The 21,832-nt window shown below is 37.8% G+C and overlaps 1 long non-coding RNA gene across 1 annotated transcript; it reads right to left on the reverse strand.

Annotated features, from left to right (window-relative positions):
• Window positions 1–12,342: 12,342 nt before the first annotated feature.
• On the reverse strand, window positions 12,343–18,217 carry LOC144058478 (uncharacterized). The gene is made up of 3 exons (XR_013295442.1): window positions 18,164–18,217; window positions 18,031–18,093; window positions 12,343–13,125 (listed from the first exon to the last, which is right to left on the reverse strand). It is a non-coding gene; the product is annotated as an uncharacterized LOC144058478 (long non-coding RNA).
• Between the last annotated feature and the right edge of the window lie 3,615 nt (window positions 18,218–21,832).

Genomic DNA, 21,832 nt, shown 5'->3' on the forward strand with positions numbered 1-21,832 from the left:
ACTCATTTCAAGTAGTGACTGCGAGAAAGAGAACCGATTTGCTAACAAAGTTACTTTTTGTTCAAGTAAAAAAAAAGCTCTTTATGATATACGCACCAGTCCACTAGTGTAAACACGGCTGTTCGGCGGCTGATTAATAAAAGGCTAAACGCAAATCCACTATGTATTTTTCTGTACCCGTACTAGCAGCACAAATACCATAACAAGAGTAACAACAATGCTTTAATATGGTGAGGTCACTATGGTAATGCTTATGGATGATATGAGCAACACAAAACTGGCCGTTTTTGTAGATATAACAATAAATGTGAAGTCACATTTTTATGGACCTATATTAGCAGCGCCCTATTTAAATTTGCCAACTTGGCGCATTTAAGAGATAGATAGATTTAAGGAGGGCATATTATGTTGGCATGACATAACAAGGCACCACAGAATAAATATAAAGTCTATGAGTAACTCACTCACCATAACGCTAAATTAAGAGCCGCTCGTCGCAGAACCCATCATGCATGGGAATCACCTGTAGCTGTAAATCCATGCACCTTTTTTTTTCTTCTTGGCTCCTGTGTTGTTTCATCACTGGGCCTTTTCTCCGTTGCAAAGAAACTTTCCAAATATGTCAGTTTTTTACTCATTTTGCTAATTTGTCGATTAGCATCAGTGCTACGCGACTGAAATAATTAGCATCTTGACATGCGCGAAGCGTCCATCATAAACGGAGATAATCCCGTCACTTTTCAAAATAAAATATTTTTAAGCCTTGGCTAATCAATTAACCGGAAGTATAGTACTTTTTTTTTTTTGTACTATGCGGCCCGGTCCAAAGGTACCGGTCCGCAGCCCGGTGGGTTGGGGACCACTGGTCTACACGCCTCGTCCCATGACAATAACATGAAAAGCAATTTTTTGGGGGTGGAGATCCTCCACTGATGGAGCTGCAGTGCAAAACCCATATTCATATCTTTCATAAGAGAGATGAGAGGGTATCTTTAAGGCAAGTTAGATCTTTCAAAAAAAAAAAAAAATAATAATAAACAGAACATTGTCATGGAATCTTATTCTTTGGCTGTAAGATCCATACACTTGATTGCATTTTTTTTTCTGTAACAACATAATTGTATCTTTCCTCCACCTCAAAACATTGTTTTTGTGAATCAGCAAGAATGTTCCATGTCAAGAATAGAAGTGATTCACTCAAGCTTGAATCATATTTTAAACTCTGAAGATATAATAACTGTCAATACAATCAGTCATCAAAGTGCTATATTAACTCTTTTTATATATTTTTCAATTTCTGTGATCTAATGCATCATAGTTCATGTTTTTCGCTTGCAGCTGACTGTGGCTTACACATGTGCATTATGTAAATGGCTGACAGTGAAAAATGTGTCCAATTCCCATTTTAATTTCCAATAAAAAGCAAGGCTTTCTCAATATTTATGGGCTCTATTAAGGCGAACAGGAGAGACGGGTTTAAGCATGAAAGCATATTCCTTATCACAATTAAAAAGTGCTTTGACATTTCTGCAAACCTTTGAATTAAGATTAATACTAATATTGGGCTCAAACAGCTGAAAGTGAATTGGCTATTGCGTCCCTTTCTTTGTCTTTTTTCCTTTATTTTTTTATCCGGACAGATTTTCCATTTGGAACAGTTTTTTTCACCTTTAACCCAAAAATTACTTTTAGATAGAAAAAAAAAGACTAAGACTAAGAATATGAATGATGGAAGAAGAAAGAACAGTAGTTTGACACAAAATGTATTTTCTTAAAGCATTTAAAGTGTTGAATGACAGAAAATCATCTGCAAAAAGGACAATTATCACAATAAGTACACCGAAATGCCCTAATAGTGAGCATTTGAAACAAGACTGCAACTTTGCATCGAATCAATCTATTCACCATTAACTGTCGGTTTATGACTTTAAAACCCACCATTCTAAAAAAAAAAAAATATATATATATATATATATATATATATATATATGTAGCTCCACCTCAAGCACAAAAAGAAGACGACAGAGAGGAAGGCCGAGGTGACAAGGTTAAAAAAAAATCCTCTCTGGCTCACCTGAAAGTGCAGAGAGCATTAAGACGGAAAGAATACAAAGGCCCAAGCGTCTGCTTAAGATTTACATGCTGTGAATTATTCATGTAATCAGCTGGAGAAGGCGAAGACAGATAACAGTAGGGAACAGATAAGAGAAACAAGTCACAAATACAAAGACCAAGAGGTTGGAGCATAAGTATAAACACAGACACATACTGAATATCTATAGAATGATAACAATGGTCCTGCCTTGACCGTATGACCTTTGTGACTGCCTGTAACTTTTACATAATGACCCCTATTCATGTCTTATAATAAATGCACCTATTATTATGAAGCAGCTTCAGCAGTTTTCTTTTTATAGTGTTAAGTGTTGAATGACAAAAGAAAAAAAAAATCTAACCTTCAACTTAAAGATGGAGAAAAATATGGTTGACAAGCACAATAGGCTAGCAAAACGTCAATCACAATCGTTAAAGAACACCGTTCGACTTCCATTTTGTTTGAATCTAGAATTTAATCAGATCTCAGTTCCTGTCACAGTTCTGAGATTGTGGGTTCGAATCTGGGCTTTCTGTGTCAAGTTTGCATGTACTACCCATGCTTGTGTGTTTTTTTTTCTCTCATCAGGGGTCACCAACGTGGGCCTGTCCCAAAAATCAGTGATGCGGCATTGGGATTTTCTTGAAATGTATAAGTGATCATTTGAAAATGTAAAGAATAGAAGAGATTTATACAAATAGTGTTGCATATTCATATTTGCATTTGTCCGAATTGTTGTGAAATAATACTACTACTACTACTACTACTACTACTACTACTACTACTAATAATAATAATAATAATAATAATAATAATAATAATAATATGCAAGATAGGTCAGGTCTTTCATAAATGTAACAAAATACTTTTAAATTCATGTGAACAATACATTTCAAGAAAACAGTAAGATACAAATAAATTGGACTTAAATTATGTGAAAAAATAGATATTCAAATAATTGATTCATGGTTTTATGAATCAATATCATGCTAAATAAGGAAAATCAATTTGATATTGATTAATAATTTTTTCAAACCCAGCCCTACCTGGTATTGGTATCGGTCTGGAAAAAAAGTGGTATTGAACATTGCTAATTTAAACAAATTTGTGATTTTATAAGTCAGTATATAAACTGGTAGTCCTTCATAGTAATCAGCAGCCAAGAAGTAACTCTCAGCTTCAAAAAAAGACTAAATTGTCTGTACTGTAGGTGTGAATGTGAGTGGTTGTTGACCAGTTCAGAGTGTACCCCACCTCTCGCCCAAAGTCAGCTCTAATAAGTTCAGCCCTATTTAGGATAAACAGTACAGAAAATGGATGTAAGGATGGATAAATCAGCATAGGGTGTGACGATGATGCTTGCTAAAAATCAATGAAATTATACACACCTGCTCCTCACTTTGGCAATATTGCAGTGAGTGTGTTTGATTTTATAGCTGTCTTAAATTTCTGGCTAAAAATGAACAAACTTGTTTTCTGGCTGTATAGTAACAGCATGAGAATGTTTCTTGACCTCCAATTGATGTCCTTTGAGGTAAAGACATTACACAAGCTCTTCAAACACATCTTAATTTAATGTACACACCCGTGGTTGGAGCCTAAAGACTGAGTTGCTGACACACCAAAACACATGGTCTACACATGGTAATTCAGCAAAGTGGGAACTTACATTTGTGTCCATGTGTTGGCCTGCGAGGCCTCAAACTGCATCAAAGGCACCCAAGCAATAAATACAGAAGGGCGTTCACAGCAACAGTGGCAATAAAACAAAAATCCCCAACTCCTGTCAAGAGTTCATGTTGTGTCTTACTGTGGCGAGTGGGGGTGAACGTCGGATGATGAAGGATAAGGAAGAAAACGAGTAGAGGAAATACAGAAAACAACTACCAGATGTAAGATGTGAAGAAAGGGCAAACCTGTCAACTCTTTATGTGCAGGAAAAAAAGGCCCATCCAAATGTGTCTCTCCACCACATTTTTAGCAGGAATGCCCACATCTCAAAATCAATTGTCAATGGCTGCTAAAGCGTATAATATAGTTTATCATTGGTGAGGTCATAGCAGGCTTTAAAGTTAGTGTTCTCAAGTTTTTCCACATCAAACTCACGCAAACATCCATTTTTCGAACTAGCTTAACCCATTCAAACCCAAAAATGTATAAATACGTTTTTTAATACTTTGTCCTTCACTCCCCAAAAATTATTTATACCTCGTTGTTTTGTTTTTTTAATGCTAGAGCATACAGAAAGCTTTGATGCAGCCTCTAATTTGCAGAAAACAAGTGAAGCAATGGTAGTTTTTACAAAAACGGCCAGCAGATGGCAGCAGAGTATAAGAGATCAGTCAGTCAGAGTCAGTCAACAAGCTCTTTTTCCCAGTGTTTGCAACAGATTTGTGAATAATGATGAAACTTAGATATATTCTTATGCTAATTGCTACGAAACGGAAGCAGATAGAAGAAAGAAGAGACTCTAATCTTTCTTTATCGCAATAAAACACAATATTCTGTGGTTCTTGCAAAATCTGTCAAAATCCAGTAAAATAGCCGGTTGCTTCAGTGAAAATGTCTGGGTGTGAATTTCATGTCTTCCCCAACTGTCCCCACAAAGCCAGAAGCCCAGACGCTGGCATCGGACAGAAACGTTATACCTCCAAAATACTCACTTTTCCCGGGAACCCAAAAATTGCATTTTTGTTCAACCATTAACGTTGCATCATCAAAGAGAGCAAGCCATTTTAAACACTTAAGATTGGTCAATAATTTGTAAAAAAAAAAAAATAACAAAACAACAACAACAAAATGATAATAACAATGAAAACACCCATGTGTGGACTGATCAATAGTATAGATTAAAAAAAATTATAATAATAATAAATATATATATGAAATTTACCAAATTGTGATTTATGAGGTTTACAATATTGCATATCACTTACTATATATGTATTTGTTTGATTGTTTGTTTGTTTGATCCAAATGTGCTGTCATGATCCTGGAAGTCTTTTCTGTGGATGTAAAATGAATGATGAGAAAAATTTAGTTGATTGACAGGTGGCAAGGCAGGCCACTGAGTATGAGCATGAACCGGAAATCATGTTTAAAAAAAATAAATAAATAGAGTGATGATGAGGGTAAAATCGACTTTAGGACTAACTGACAGTTACCACTGAGCCATTAGAGCAAATTAATTGGCTGGCTGTCACTTCATTTGACTTTGATTACATGGGAAATGATTTAAAAGCATGCTAATTGACATATGACAGCACTCTTGTGGTATTACTGACTGCACAAATCTCTTCCACTTTTGTGGGCTTACAATAAATTGAATGGTCACCAATTGCATCGTGCAATTTAGAAACACAAAACAACAACATGGGGGAGAGGTGAAAAGAGAGGGAGCGGTTGGATGTCTGAGAAAAATTCATTCATACAACGTGATCTGAGGTCTGGCTTTCCAGTCGCAGACTACACTGTTATAAAATGCACAGAAATAAAGATGAATAAAGTGAAGCCGGGTCTGATAGATACTGTTACATTTTAGTCAACACAACGTCCCCAGATGCAGTGAAGGCTTCTGGTTGCTTTATTGTTAACCAGTCAAAAAACAATACAGACAACCAGCAGCATGAAACAAAAATCACATGTATTCATAAAAAAAACACACATTTAAAAGACAATGTATGTTTGTGTGTGTGTGCATGTAAGAGTGATAAAGAAACATTCCAGCCAGATGGGAAGCAAGTCCTGACTAATCCACAGGCCATAACAGTTGAGTTTCCATGACCTCAACTCCATGCTGTTAAACATGCACACACTATGCATAAGTGTGTGCGCACACAGTGTCACACACGCGATAGACTGGGTATCTTCAAATGGCAGGTCGTAGTCTTGGACATGGTCTCATGCAGACTTAAGGTCAATTGCTATTCAATAAACAAAAGTATGGTAGGCCTATGTATTTTTTTCTCAAATAGGCCACTGACACAGACTGTGTACAGTTACATTCAGTTCTGTTATGTGACTATAACAAGCCAACTAAATTATTTGTTTATCGGAAAGAATGATGACGCAATAAAAGTGAGAAAAGTTGACTCCGAAAACAGGGTTTTCAAATATGAATCGATGGACCAGTAAAGTCCCGCCCCCGTCTGATATTGGCTGCTGATGCTGGTCATTTGCAAAGGGTTGACGACATGCGCGTGGCTGAGCTCAATTGAGAAAAGAACGAATCGCTTTAGGAAGTTGTCCGTTCATTAAAAAGGTTCATTCTTTTGACCGAAACCGTAGTGAACAACACATCACAGACCCATACATGCAAAACCAATTTATGTTGGGAAAGGGAAATTACTAGGACAGGTCAACTACCAAATCAAAATATTTTGAGGTTCGGACTTTGGCCCCTAAGAAAGCCGTTGCAACCGAACCCCTCCGAAGTTGAATTGAAGCTCTCTGCCAACCTTCAAAAATGCAACAGTGCTTGCAATTTGATGATCCATATTTTTATTATATAAGCCCTCCTCTCAAAGCACTTACACATCCAATTACTGTATATTGTTGATTCATGATACATTCTTGAAGATTTTGTATTATAAATTCATGAGCTGTGAACTCAGTCGCTTTAAATGTTGATACCGCTTTAATATTGATAGATGTAGTGAATATTTGATTGTTTGTTTATAATTAATGAAGCACATAATGGTATGGGGAAAAATGTGCTTATAACGCTCACGAATGAGTATTTTATGAGAGTTTGCGTTATCTAGTATTTATGTTGTGACACTGTGGTTCAGATCAGGAGCTGTCAGCTGACAAAATAAACTGCCATACAGACTAGATTCATTAAAAGTTTAGCAAATGATGTGACAAAGTGAGTGCAAACTGCTGTTCAATAATTAAAGAGTTCATTGGGTGTTCTCTATGATGTGAGGAGGAACAGTCGCTGTCAAATGTTAATTCGCATCTGATAGGATGTGGCTCTACATGTAAACAGGTGGGCGTCGAGTCAACCATAGTACGTTTTATTTATACCGCACAATCAGTGACGTGCGTTGAGGCTCATGGCTGGTAGGGCAGTGAGTGATATCAGAGGCATATTTACTACTTTATGAGGCAAGACGAGCGGAATCTTCGCCATTAAATTAGCAGCCAGACATTAAAGACCCTGGAAAGTCATTTTCTTGATTTGTTTCTAAAAACATTAAATATGTTTGGAGAAGAGTGCTGAAAACGTGCAAAGACTGAGAACAATTTAATACTAACTATTGAGAGCTAGATAGATTTTATTTTATTTTCTTTGCTACTCTGTATACTAGCTCTTAAGAGTAAGATTGAAAACAAAGTTGTGTTTCATTGTATTTTACTCGAATACTGAACATTGATATTGACATGTTTTACTACTTGTCACTATCTACTGTACAGTATCTGTCCATTATAATCAGTTTGTATCTTAAAGTGGCAGATAAGAACAGGGTCACAAATGAGTTCAATGTGGTAACTAGCGCCTACCGCTAGAGGAAACAGAAAGGACAGACCAGCTAAGAGAAGGACTTTTGAACATACAAATGAATTTAGATCTAAATTTGCCCCAGTTCAACTTTAAACACAGGAAAAAATACAGTAAATACATGACCTTATTTTGTTTGGATGATTAGTTATTTGTTTGCCCAGTTTTACAATGTACAGGGGTTGCAGTGGATTCGTCAGTCATTTTTCTTTTACATAGAGGGCCTACAGTAGCCTACCTACTAAATTACCATGGAAAAAAAGTCTTACATCATTAGGTTTATTTGTATTTTTTTGTTGTTGGTATGTTTTATCTGAGGCAAAAATATTTTGAATCATGTACACAATCTTTGTTCATTCAAGTGGATTAACTAAAGATCTACCATGCCCTGAATTCACAAACATTGCATTATCCTCAGAAATATAATGGAAAAACATATACAACATACAGATATGATTAATACACTAAACATAAATACATACAACACACAATACTTGGTTTTGTTCAATAGCAGTTCTGGGTCAATGGGATATCTATAAAAACTTGAATCTAGCAGCGACCACTGGTGTCTAAAAAAAAATACTTAAAATGTTTGTAGGTAAATAAAATCAATGGATTTAAGTCATAATACACGATTAATGTAAAATGTGTCTTATTGAGTAGAGTAAAATGGTATAAAAGACATTAAAGATGAAACTAAGCCAGCATCTGGCAAACATTACAGAACCTTACAGTTAGGCATATGGTTCCTTCAGCATACAGGAAATGGCTTATTTCTCCTGAACAGACCTGCCTGAACCAAGGAAGTGGCTAACCACATGAAACTAACGCGAACCCGTATGTTTACTTGCTGACATTTGCACAGGTGAGAGATCAACACAGCGCAGCCTTGTTTAGCTCCTTCTACCGAGTAGTAAAAAATGTTTGGATAAGTCATGAATTCATGTCGTTCATGGATTTGAGACGTACATGGGCTCAAGTTTTAATTCATACATGAAAAGCAAAAATGCCTACTCTTACATAGTTTGGAGTTGTTTTTAATGGGCAGGGCATCCTGTGTAGCATCAGCAAAGAGTCCCAATTAAACCCACTTAAATTTGTTCTTTGCATCAACAGCGTGCTGTAGGTACATTTCTTGCATGCGTCTTAATGTAACATTAAATTACTATGTATGTACTCAGACTACATTGAATGGCTGGATTAGTAAACTTCTAAGGCTGGCTTTTTGAGGCATTATATTTATTTTTGTTTGCATATATTCAACCGTGTGCTCCTTTTGTAAGCAATAATTCTCATTTTTGTGTTCAATAGCTTGACTAGGTTATTTGTCTTGATTTTTAAAAATGTTTTATTTTGAGTACATTTGCTGCAACAACAAAGCAAGCCAATCAAAGAAAAAAACATGCCTCTAAAGGATCTGAACTCATGACCTTTTTTTTATCTAAGTTATCCGTATTTAAAAAAGAAAAAAAAGAAAAGAAAAGATGCCATTTAACATGTTTTTGCTAAGAATACTATAATTAACCCTGTATACTGTAGTTTACAAAAGAAAATATGATCAACACATTTCACAGATAACAAAAATCTAACTGTATTTGTACCTGAAGGCCTTTTTAAAAGTTAATAGATTGGATTTGAATATAGTCAAAGCTGGGTGTAACCTTCATTTTTTTTTTTAAAGAGATTGTACAGTGTTTAGTGCTTGAATCCAAGTTCATGAAAATAATACTTTTCTGCAGCACAGTAAAAAATGAAGGAACCACTTTACTTAATCAGCATCCATCTCTGCCTCGATTTGCTCATGTGTCCCCTCATCCATCCATCCATCCAGTTACACATGCAAGCATCCATACAGTCACTGAGTGATCCATTCACCGTCCTTTGGGCCAATATTTCCTAACCATTACGGAGCCAAGTTATTTTCCGTATTACACAAAAATGAGTCACTCCTCACATTTTTGTAAATATTTGATCATGTCTTTTCATGAGGTTGTCTTTGAAAAATAGAAATATGAGTGAACATTGCTGCAGAGGTTGAAAGGGGAGTGAGTGAGTGAGCCTGAACGACACTCTCGCCGCAAGTATCGATGACTTTGACAGCAGGGCTCTCAGAACCGTCGAGAACATCAGGTGACCCCAACTAGTCTCCAATGAAGTGCGCCACTCCCGAGCATCTTCCTTGGTTGCACAACTCCTCACCCGCTGGTTCGGCCATGTCCTTCGTCTGCCCCCAGACCATCCTTCACGAGGGCGACCTCCAACAACACGGCGTTGCTGTGGAGGATGCAGAGCAGCTGGCATAAGCTCGCCAGCATTAGAAAAAAACTGGTTCATATGGTCAGCTCAACGCACAGGGTCAGGATTCCCCGAGCCTCACTGGAGCACTAATGAATGAATGACAATGTGTGTAAGGTTTTCAGTCACAGACTTTTTCCCCCCTCTCGAATGGCTCATTGCATCAATGCGACACATTTAGTCGCACTCGTAAGAAATTTGCTCTCACGTGCAACAAAATTGGTCACACCGTGGACACATAAACCACAGAGCAGTATCTGACAATAACATAGTGGCTAGACATTGCTTTGTCACACAGTATGGAGTGTGTAGATTAGCATATAAAATCTGAATAATAAGGTGACATCAGAAAGAGGAGAGGAGACACACTTCACTAACAGGCAAAGCTTATCTTAAGGCAATCTTTTATATTTATTCAAATGTATTTAGCTTCCATTGGAAACCTGCTTTCTTTTCTGACTGACTGCCCTGTTTCTTCAGAGAGTCAAATTTCATAGAGCTTGAGCAAAAATGGAAAGAGGTGAGAGGGATTGAGAGGGGAAAAACAGTGGTAATAACCCTACTTTCCCTCAATTGGTTTTGATTTCAGGATAGAAGTGTGTCAGAAAAAACAGCAGGTGCTCCCTTGTCTGGATTCCATGCCAGATTTTTAAATATAGAGACAGAAAGAAAGCAGTTACCAAGTGAGCAAAAAGAGATACAGACAGTAAATCACAACCCATGCCGATAAAAGCACGTGAATGTACACAAAGAAACACATGGAGCAAATGTGATTCTCAGGACAAGTCGGGAGGGTGTTACCAATGAATTTCAATCGCTTCGGGTTCAGCCAGCAGCTCAATCACATGTAAAAGAAAAATGAAATTGCAGCACATTTTCTTGACCACAACTGTTGTTCGTCAGTCAACAAACCTGGCACCAGAAAGCAAGGCGAGACCCTGGAAATGAGACAGCCAGGGACAGAGAGAATTATGGGTAAATACGGAACTGCATGCCGCTCACACTACATACAATAAACACAGCCACCTGATTGCCGCAGGTGTCGGTATTCACACATGAAGAGCATTTCAATTTTAAATTTTTCTTCCAAACATATCAGCCATCGCCCATCTGTGTCAGCCTGCCATGCTCTGACAATACCACCACCACAATTAATGGAAATCTGTCAGGATGGGCCAATTTACTCCTAATTTCCTTCTTGCTACTCACATGTGTGTGTTTCATAATAAGAGGGGTGTCATTTTATTTGCAAAAAGCATCTCCATTTCAATAAGGATGTCCCAATTGGCCCATTTTGAAGTGCATTCCAATTTGGAGAGTACAATTTTGGTAGCTTGATTTGAATGCAGCTTCACATCAAAATGGGCATACTGAGTAAGAAAGTGCCCTTTTCCTACATGCATTGCATTGTTTTGCGTTTTGCAAAGTGTACATTCAAAGGCTGATGATGAGACTAATAGCTACCAAAAAAGGTCTATTCAGATTGAATAAAAGCAGCCTGTGTCATGATCTGTACTATGTTATTTAAAGTTTTTTTATTTTATTTGACATGATGCAGGTTGAGTGAATGGTAGATCCGCCTCACTGTTATGAGGATGTGCGTTTAATCCAGGCTCTAGCCCTTCTGTGTGGATTTTTTTTCTCTCACACTGTGCTCCCTCCCTCCCACATTCCCAAAACATGCATGTTAGGTTAAAGTTAGTATCTCACCAAGTGTTTGCCAACGTAGCGAATGTTAGTTTTTCCTCAGGTTTCCTTAAATGTTGCAAACGGTTGCAAATTTCAAACACTTCTTTATAGTCGCAAACAGGTTTTCTTGTTGTGGCAATTTTTTTGAGCATTTTTAAAATTGAGCGGATGTTGTTTCATAAATGTGTACTTTTCATTATAAAAAAAATTAAAATCTGAACAATCATTACTTCTTACCAATGAATCCATCATGATCATGACAAATATCATTGTCATGTAAAATGAGGAATTAGGACCCAAACACAGACTAGACACAGTAGTTGGGAAACAGAAAATCTTTATTTACAAAAATACAAAGTAACAACAGAGAGCAGGGCTGGATTGAGATGACTTTGAAGAAAGCACTTGACTAAGAACCTTGTGTGGGCTGGATGCAGAACTCAAAAAGTACAAAGTTACCACAGCGAGAAGGGCTGGACTAAAGCTTGCATGGAAGAAACATCAACGTGCTGAGAGAACTTGGAGGAAATGACAAAAGTGTCATTCAGTAGCTCTCGCTAGGGTAATTCACAATTCTATATACAGGGAATCCTCGAGTTATGTCGTACGCAAACTTCATCCTTTCTACTTTACGGCGCCCATGCCTTGTCCGTATTAAGTATTTTGATGAAATCTAACGGTGAAATCCAACTTAAATCGAACGCAACTTGGCCATAACTCGAGGACTCCCTGTACTGTATATGACAGAATAAAGGCCTAAATGATAAAATAAGAGTGACTAGAAAAAATAAAAGTGACTAATACCGGACTTTAGCAACTGAATAGCAAATGACAACTTCACCATAAGGGACATAGTAACTGCATAGCAATTGATAACATCAGCATCACAACACAATGAGTCAACCCAAAACACAGTCATCACAAGTATAATTGGACTAAAAAAAAGGCTGTTCTTAAGAAGTAATACTTGTAGCAATACCAGACTTAATATGTTCATCTTTTTTTCACATAAAAAGGAGTCTGATGCATACAGCGTTTGAGATTATTACATGAAGTATATGGGATGAAATTGACATTTATAACATATTTAATGCTATTGTAAAGAGGCTGTACTATTCCTCTGTGCACCTTCCCTCATTATCAAGGCATTTACAATGACTCAAATTAAAACACCCATTAATCCGTCAGTGTAATCCCTCTACTGCACGGAGCAGCCTATTCAGCCCCAGTGTGGATTAGAGAACACTGAGACCCCGTGTTGGTGGTCACTGGTGTATAACACCTCATAAAGATAATGCTGTGTGTACGTGGCTTTCTGCGTTCGCATGTGTGCGCGCGTCGGTTTCCTGCTGCGCTGGTGGTCAGCATTGTAGCATTTTATAGTACAAAAATAAGAGAGAGAGCGTGTGCGTGTCTGCGTGTGTGTGTGTGCGCGTGTGTCTATGTGGATAATGTGCTTCTTTTCTTCCTTTGTGGTTACCTGGTGAAGGGGAAAATCCCTGTGAGGTGGTCTTCTCACAATGTGGATCGCAGAGAAGGCAACCTATAATAGAGGAAACAGTGAATTAATAAAATAAGACCTATGAGTGGAACACTATTCAGAGTTAAAGCGTTTTGAGTTGGACAGAGGGGTGGATCTCATTATATAAAAGGCCACACCTTACATCAAGTGACATACTTTTCCTAGTACTCTTATTTTAGTTCCAAGATTAGCTCCCGTTCGCCTCCTGTCATGGTCTCCATGGCCTTTTTTTTTCCAAAGCATATTTTTTGTCCTTTACCCTTTACCTGATAGGACAGCTGAAGACGTTTTGATGCATAGATGCTGCCAAACTAAATCCATAGCACAAGATATGACTTTCACACAGAACTATACTATAATATTCCCGCAGATGTGTGTTTGTTTAAACATGGAATCAGACTAATGTGTTTGATCATCGCAACGGCCTGGTGTGATGTATGACAGCAATTCTAAAGGCGACTTTATTTAGATCCCTTTCAGTGTCAGTTCCATTTACAAAGAAGAGGGACACAGAAAAATTCAAACCTAACAGGCAGTGTAAAATTAGTCGGTGTCCAATGAAACCCTAACCTCTGATGTTGAACATAATCTTAATTTTATTATAATCAAAATCAACCCATTGCGCTATGCTACTCATTACATCATTATTGCCCTTTTCATTATTACCACAGATATAAATAAATATATATGGCCTTTTGAGCTGCATGCCTTTACACTACTCAAATGAATGGCGATAGACCAAACAGATGCCAATATTTTGGGGGTCATGAGCTCTGCAGTAGCAATTATTTGGAATAAATATCAATATAGCTACTGTGTGCATCAGGTATTTCTGTTGCATCTTAAAATGTGGCCCTCAATAAAAAAAAATTAAAAAAGCAGCATTATTTGAAATTATGACCCATAGTATGTTATGAATGTTTATGTGTATGCGTGAACATCTATAAAGGCATCTTAAATATGTATACTGCATTCATGAATGGATTTTTGTGGCCATTAAAATGGGCTTCACTGGTCCATAGTGGACCAAGAAAATATTATTCCATTCCACTGTGATTTTATAGAAGCATAAAACTGAATGTTGAATTTTGATGGTCTGCTCCACAGAAGCCACAAAGTCAAGTTTGTTTAGAAATGAACTCTATGAATACACTTTTACTATGCAATGGTTGTCTGTCGAAGAGACACTTTCACTCAGCAGATAATAAACACATAAATATAATCCTGGTCTTTGGTCAATGGGAAGATTAATTGGCAATTGCATTTTATCAGCTAAATAAAACTAATTGTTATCTGTTTACCTATGCACAAAAGTAATTGGGTGAGAGGTACTGTTTTGATTATCGTTGGTTGATAAGGTCTTTATTTCCTTTTCTCCCCATTTGAGTCTCTTAAATCAATATATAACCCTTCCACTGCCCCCAGAATAGTAACACCTGTCTAATCTGAGTGTATGTATTTTTTAAAGCCAGATTTTTTGTAATATGGACTAACAAAAAACGTTCTCGTATTTTAACTTGGATTTTAATAATAGCACAAGGCAATTATCAAACTGTAGTTTTGCTCACTTGAGCCCCCTACAGATAAGAAGTGTAATTGAACTGTCAATTTGAAGATTTGACAAGCTATTATGAAGTCCTTTTTTTAGTATGTGTGCCATGATCATCTTTCAATAAGCACAAGCGGCTAACTGTGTGTGTCATTCTCCGCAGCAGTTTACTGGAATCCTGAACAGGCCTTCTGTTTCCAGAAAATCTTGCAGTATTAATGCTGGACTGCTGTGCCATGGTCATGCTTTAAAAAACATGGGTGGGCACCGATAAAGTGTCAGGTACTGCGCTGAACAAAAATCTTGTAATCCCCCAAACACTTTGCTATTCATTATTATTTCACAGGGCAGTCATCCCAAATACATAATGCCCTCCTACCCTTCTGGGCTCAGTCTGCCAAGCTCCAACTCTGGGTTTGATGTCCCTCCAACATCCACTAGGCTATGATTATTTCATTCTTTTTATCAGAACACATTAATTATTCAATCTTTGCAATACTGGATTAGATTTTTTCCCTACCATCAAAATGCCCGTATGTCACCATTCACCTTTAAAAGTAAAAATGAATAGAAAATCTTGCCTGAATAAAATATACTTAATGTCTTGGATAACTGATGGAAGGGACTTCGAGAAAATGGTAACTCCTTATGATTGCTAGATTTTCTACGGTCAGCTGCAAGTGGTCTTATTAACAGTTGTTTGGGAAAAACAGTGACTCAGCTACAAAGCGGTAGACCACATAGTCACAGAGTCCTTGAATGCAGAACACATGGTGCGTAAAAGTCGCCAACGCTCTGCTGACTCAAAAAATACAGCGTTCCAAACCTCCTCTGGCATTAACACCACCAGGAAAACTGTGCGCCAGGACCTTCATAGTTATGGCTAAGCAGCTGCAAGCAAATCTTTCATCTTACGTCACCAAGCAAAATACTAAGACGGAATTGCGTCAAGCATTGAGACATGACCCTATGAACTAACGTAAAGGTTCATGGAGGTGAGACAATAAAAATCTAAAGGCTTCAGAACAAACCAAGACATTCTGGACAATCGTACACATCTAATGTTGTGGGAACTATTTGGGGAAGACACTTTTCTATTCCAGTGCAGCTGTGCCTCAGTGCACAAAACAAGCCCTATCAAAGCACGATTGAGGAATGGTTCTGTTGAGTCAAGATTACTCGTTCAACATGAGTGATCGCTGTCCTCACAAATGCCCCATTGGATGAAAGGACTTACAAGTAATTGACAGGTTTTTGTCAATGAAGTACAAACCCCAATTACAAAGTACAATGAAGTTGGAACATTGTGTAATATGTAAAAACAGAAGAGAATGATTGGCAAATCCTTTTCAACCTTTCTTAAATTCAATATACTACAAAGACCAGATGTTTAATGTTTAAACTGAAGAACTATCGTTTTTGTAATGTTTTTGTGCAACACGTTCCAAAAAATATGGGAGAGCGGCATGTTTATATTTTACATCACCATTCCTTAAAAAAAAATAAAATAAAATAAAACCTCAATAAGCAATAAGGATATTTGAGGACAATTGTTGAAACTTTGTTGGTCAAATTCTTTCCTATTCTTGCTAGATGTACAACTTCAGCTACTCAACAGTCCAAGTTCTCTACTTCTTAATGCAGCATTTTCAACGAGAGACAGGTCTGGACTGCTGGCAGGCCAGTCTAATACTTGCACGTGTTTACTATGAAGCCACGCTGTTGTAACATATGCAGAATGTGGCTTGACATTTCCTTGCTGAAATAAGCAGGGACATCCGTGGAAAAAGACATTGCTTGGATGGCAGCACATGTTGCTCCAAAACCTCTTTCAGCAGTAGCCTAATAATATCTTTACAGATGTGCAAAATACCTATGCCATCGTGACACTAACACACCCTCACACCATCACATGTTTTTAACATTACACTGATAACTGTCCAAATATTATTTTTCCTCTTTGACCATGATTTCCCAAAACAATGTGAATTGCGGACTCGTCAGACCACAGCTCACTTTTCCACTTTATATTAGTCCATCTCAGATTTTTAATGTAATGCTGCCTGAGGTTGAAAAGCATTTGCAAATCATTGTATTTTGTTTTTATTCATGTTTTAAACATTTGAATTTAAGTTTGCTCTTGATTTGGTTACAACTAAATCATACTGTCTAATACAGTTTCTTCAATCTGTTACATTTGGACAAGCACACATTTTAAGAACAGCCTTACGTTCATATCTTAACAATCATAAACAGCACCCTGAAAAAGCATATTTTTCATTTTAGAAATTCTATAATGACCAGAATATCATTCTATACAGTGCAGCCCTCCACCAAGGCAGAGCTGTTAAGAAAAGTAAAACAAGAATCATAGTGATGAATTTCTGTTCCATTTGTTTGTTAGTAAGCAGGCTGCTCCCTAGTTCATGGAGAATGGCAAACAGAAAATAGGTGCAATTATGATTCTTGGTGGTGGAAGGTTCAGTGATGCAGTAGTGATTCAAATTGTAAAATATATTTCTGTATACATGCACCGTCCAGGTTGAACTGGTTTGGGTATTTGAGTAGTGATGCAAAACTTTAAGTATGCCAATCCATTGGCATTCGGAATCCTTTAATTATTTAGCTGACCTAGGCCTCTCATTAACTCTTACCTACACAAAAACATTACTTTATCCTTTTCCCTCACACCTCCAATTGGTTTTCTACATCTCTCCTCACTCACTCCCTCGACATTTGTCTCCCTACATCCTCATTTCTGCTAATGAGCCCACTTAAATCCATGCCAAAACACAAATAGGAAAAAAAAATGAATAGGTACAGCTCTCACTAGATGCTCTGTTTGTTCAAGGATTCATCATGTGAGCTGTTTTCAATAAATAATTGATGCAACGCTGACTTTTGTCTGCAGACGAGACTTCAGGACATGAATTATGCATTGTTATTCCTGGATAGGGCAATGCAGGGACAGTGTGTCTCAGCATGTGTGTGTGTGTATCCATGGTTCACACACTAACTATAATTTGTAAGATTTAAGAGTCAAAGTGCCAACATGGACTGAGCTCACTTGTAATCACGCATCTCACAACATTGTTTTGTTTGTTTTGTGTAAATACCATCACGGTTCAGGTTTAACATTTTGAAAAGCTCAAAATGCATGATATGAAAATTTTATCAAATATGACAAACTGCTTTCTTGGAAGTAATAATAACACTTTTTATCACCATTATAGCATTTACGGATTATCGTTTTTTTCTTCCTGTGTATGTGGTAGGTTTTTTCTTTGCAGTATTTTTCTATTTGATCGGTACTCTTTCCCTCCTTCCCTTCTTTTTCTGCTCTGCAATCATTACAACAACAAAGGAAGCTACATTACCACAAACAGTGAAAAGGTTCCACCTGCGATGCTAAAATGTTTTCATCTGCTTCTTGACTGCTGCTGCAAGGGAACACAAGGGGGTAAGGGCAAAAATTGATTGAAAATCAGAAAAAAAAATGGAAATAATTACAAAGAGGAGAAGGGCTTGCATCCACCCGCAACAGCAATCATCGGTGATCTCTGCTGTCATTTCACTCTTCTGTAAATAATTCATCAAAAGAAACAAAAGCGAAACAAATATGCAAATAAATGGGGGAAAAAAAGGCCAGTAACATCAACCGCTGCCACGTGGGAAGCGAAACAGTGGATTGTTACCATTGCATGTTATGACTGTGAGGAATTTGAATTCATCTTGTTTCATCTACTTTGACAGTACTGAAGTCACATACATAGTATGTGTGTGTGTGTGTGTGTTGGGGTTTGATTGAGGAGGGAAGTAGGTGGGGGGTGGGATTAAGTACAAGGGTATGGAAGGATTTGGGGAGGGGGAAGGAGAGGCAGGGAAGAGGGGCTAGTCAACATTGGAGGCAAGAAGAAAGGGATTTGGGAGTGGAAGGGAGGAAAGGAGGGAGGGACGCTTTTGAGGGTGTATTCGTCAGTACTGTGAAAGGTAGCCATCAAGAGCTTTGATGAAAAGTGCAGGCCTTCTAAAGCTTACAGTGACAGCATATGATTTGGTCAAAGAATGAAGCTTTTCAAAGGTAGACATTCTCATTCACATTCATCTCTTTCTTGGCTTGAATATAATTTTTTGGGCTGAGCTTTGGCAAAATTTGAAATGGCTTTGACAGATTGGCTGCATGCAGTATTGTCCCTGTGACTTACAGACAGTAGGTCGTCTGTAAATATAGAGATCAGGAAATGAACGGATTACATGTAATGTTTAAGCAAATGGTCTTAAATCAAGGTCTATTCAGAAAGCCACATTCTTATTAGGCAAATGACACAGGTCATATAATTTGATATGCAGAAAAAGAAACCTCATTATCTTTGCCCTTGATGCAGAAACGGTGGCAGAAGACAAATGCAGTACTTTAAAAGTTAAGAAAAAATGAGCTGGCTTTGCAACAAAAGGAAAGTGCGGGTCCTAGGGTGACAACATTTGAGAGTTACTGGTAGGCGCACAATTATGAGCAACTGACACTGGAGGGTCCACTTTACTACGGAATCAGGCCGCACATCCCCCTTTCACTTTGAAGACAAGCAAAGATGAGCCTAAACACAAGAGCAGATCACCGTTACTACCTTTTAACTCATTCACTCCCTGCCATTTTCACTGAAGCAATCCCAATCGCTCCCGGCTGTTTTACTGGATTCTGATTTTGCAAAGTCCACAGAATATTCTGTTCTATTGCAATCAAAACATTGAATTTACCAAAAGAAAGATTAGAGTCTCTTAATTCATCAGGAAAAATAAGTATTTTTGTATCTGTTTCTGTTTTGCAGCGTTTATCATTTGAATATAATAGCTAAGTTTCATCATTATTCACAAACCTGTTGAAAACATTGGCAAAAAGAAATTGTTGAAACATGGCCCTGGCTGATCTCCTATACTGTGCTGTCACCTGCTGGCCATTTTTTGTAATAACTACCATTGTTTTAAGCGACCTCTTCATGTCAGAAGCTGTATCAAAGCCTTCTGTATGATCTAGCATTAAAAAAAGCAAAATACATATTTGGGAGTGAAGGACAAAATATCAAAAACGTATTTATACGTTTTTGGATTTGAATTTGTTTTAATAAACAAAGTGTTGGCAACTGTGAACAAAGAATCAAATGTCATGTATCTTATTAAACTATGAATTATACTGATTACATGCTCAAATATTTCATAAAACACAAAATATACACATACAACATGCAGTGATGCCTGTAAAATGATGGATACTTCAACATAAAATTGTTGAAATACTGCTCCTGAAAAAAACACACAATATAATACAGTCGTCATTGGATTGCATGCATTATTACGGTACCTTCACTTGTGTCAGAATGTTAAGTCAATAAAATTTAAATCACACTTTTCCACTCCTAGCATGTTATTCGTTGAGGTGAGTGTTAAATAATTTCACTTCCTTTTCCACAAACTATGACAGCCGGCATTTCACTGTTGTCAGTACAGCTCTCTCATGAATGTTGCATATGGTTCTTATATTTTGCAACACCTGAGCAAATGACTGCTGGTGGGCCAATGTTTCTGACATCATTTTCTTGGAGTGATGCTTGAGGCTTATTAGCAGCCTTGCTTATGTGGACAAGCTTTCAGAGGCAACACTCATTAAAATTAAGGGTCATGGTCCACTGTCCCAGGTCAACGGTAACACGCCTGTCAGATGATGCACACACACATTTTTGTCTTACTACCTTAGTGGGGACATCCCATTGACATAAAGCATTTCCTAGTGGCTAGCTCCTTATCCTAACCTTAACCATCCATCCATTTTCTTAACCGCTTGTCATCACAAGGGTCGCGGGGGTCGCTGGAGCCTATCCCAGCAGGCTTCGGGCAGTAGGCGGGGTACACCCTGAACTGGTTGCCAGCCAATCGCAGGGCACACAGAGACAAACAACCATCCACACTCACAAACACACCTATGGACAAATTGGAGTGTTCAATTAACCTGCCATGAATGTCTTTGGAATGTGGGAGGAAACCGGAGTACCCGGAGAAAACCCACACAAGCACGGGGAGGACATACAAACTCCACCCAGGAAGGCCGAAGCCCTGACTCGATTTCACGTCCTCTGCACTGGGAGGCGGATATGCTAACCAGTCAGCCACCATGCCGCCCTTTAACCTTAACCATCACAACTGATTGGCTAAACCTAAACCTTACCTTAACCCCAACCAAAATCAAATTCAAACCTAAACTCTACAACCAAGTCTTGACCCTCAAAAAGAGGTCTGGACTTTTATCCCCACAAGAACCACAAGTCGGTCCCTACAATGATAGTTAAACTGGGAATATGAGCCTCATAATGTAGCAAAAACACCCACATCACAAAATGCATTATGTTGGAAGTTTAAAAAAATAATAATATATTATTATTATTATTATTATTATTATTATTATTATTATTATTATTATTATTATTATTATTATTATTATTATTCACGACACTGCACAAGCTGAACCATGTGAAGTGAACCTATACAAGCCTTCAAGGCTTTTACCTGATAATGGTCTAGAGCCGTCCTTCTCATACTTACACACATATACATAGATAATGGAGTCTAATTTAGGTTCCCCATATCTACAGAGTCCTCCAGAGGACTAGACCTCATCAGGAATATATTGGTGACCTACATACTAGGAACACGCAGTCACACCAGTGCATGCTCGAAACTGTCGGGCAGACTTAGACGGTGTTGTGCGTCATTTGTATAATATCTACATAAAGACAGATGCACATTCCGTTTGCAAGTATAACTCAAATGGCCACAGACAGACAGCCCTTTAATCATGATGACAGGCCGTATACAACCACCCACTCAGGAAATCATACACATACGGATATGAGTCACAAATATACATAGGATAAGATTTGGATTTACAAATTTACACCACAAAATAGAGGATGTAAAGTGACACAAGTTAACATGTCATTATTCTTTGTAAACCAGATCAAAAGCCCTATTTGCATGCCCAGAACAGGTCTAGTCAGCACTAGTGTAGTCTAACTGTGCACATTGGGTGGAGCTTTCTTTCTTTTGGCATTTTCGTAGATGACATCCTCCATATCAGCGGAGACAAGAATTGGTGTGACTACCCCTGGATTGTCAGGTGTGCCTGGGGCG

The sequence above is a fragment of the Vanacampus margaritifer genome, chromosome 9, assembly GCF_051991255.1.
Source record: "Vanacampus margaritifer isolate UIUO_Vmar chromosome 9, RoL_Vmar_1.0, whole genome shotgun sequence".
NCBI lineage: Eukaryota > Metazoa > Chordata > Actinopteri > Syngnathiformes > Syngnathidae > Vanacampus > Vanacampus margaritifer.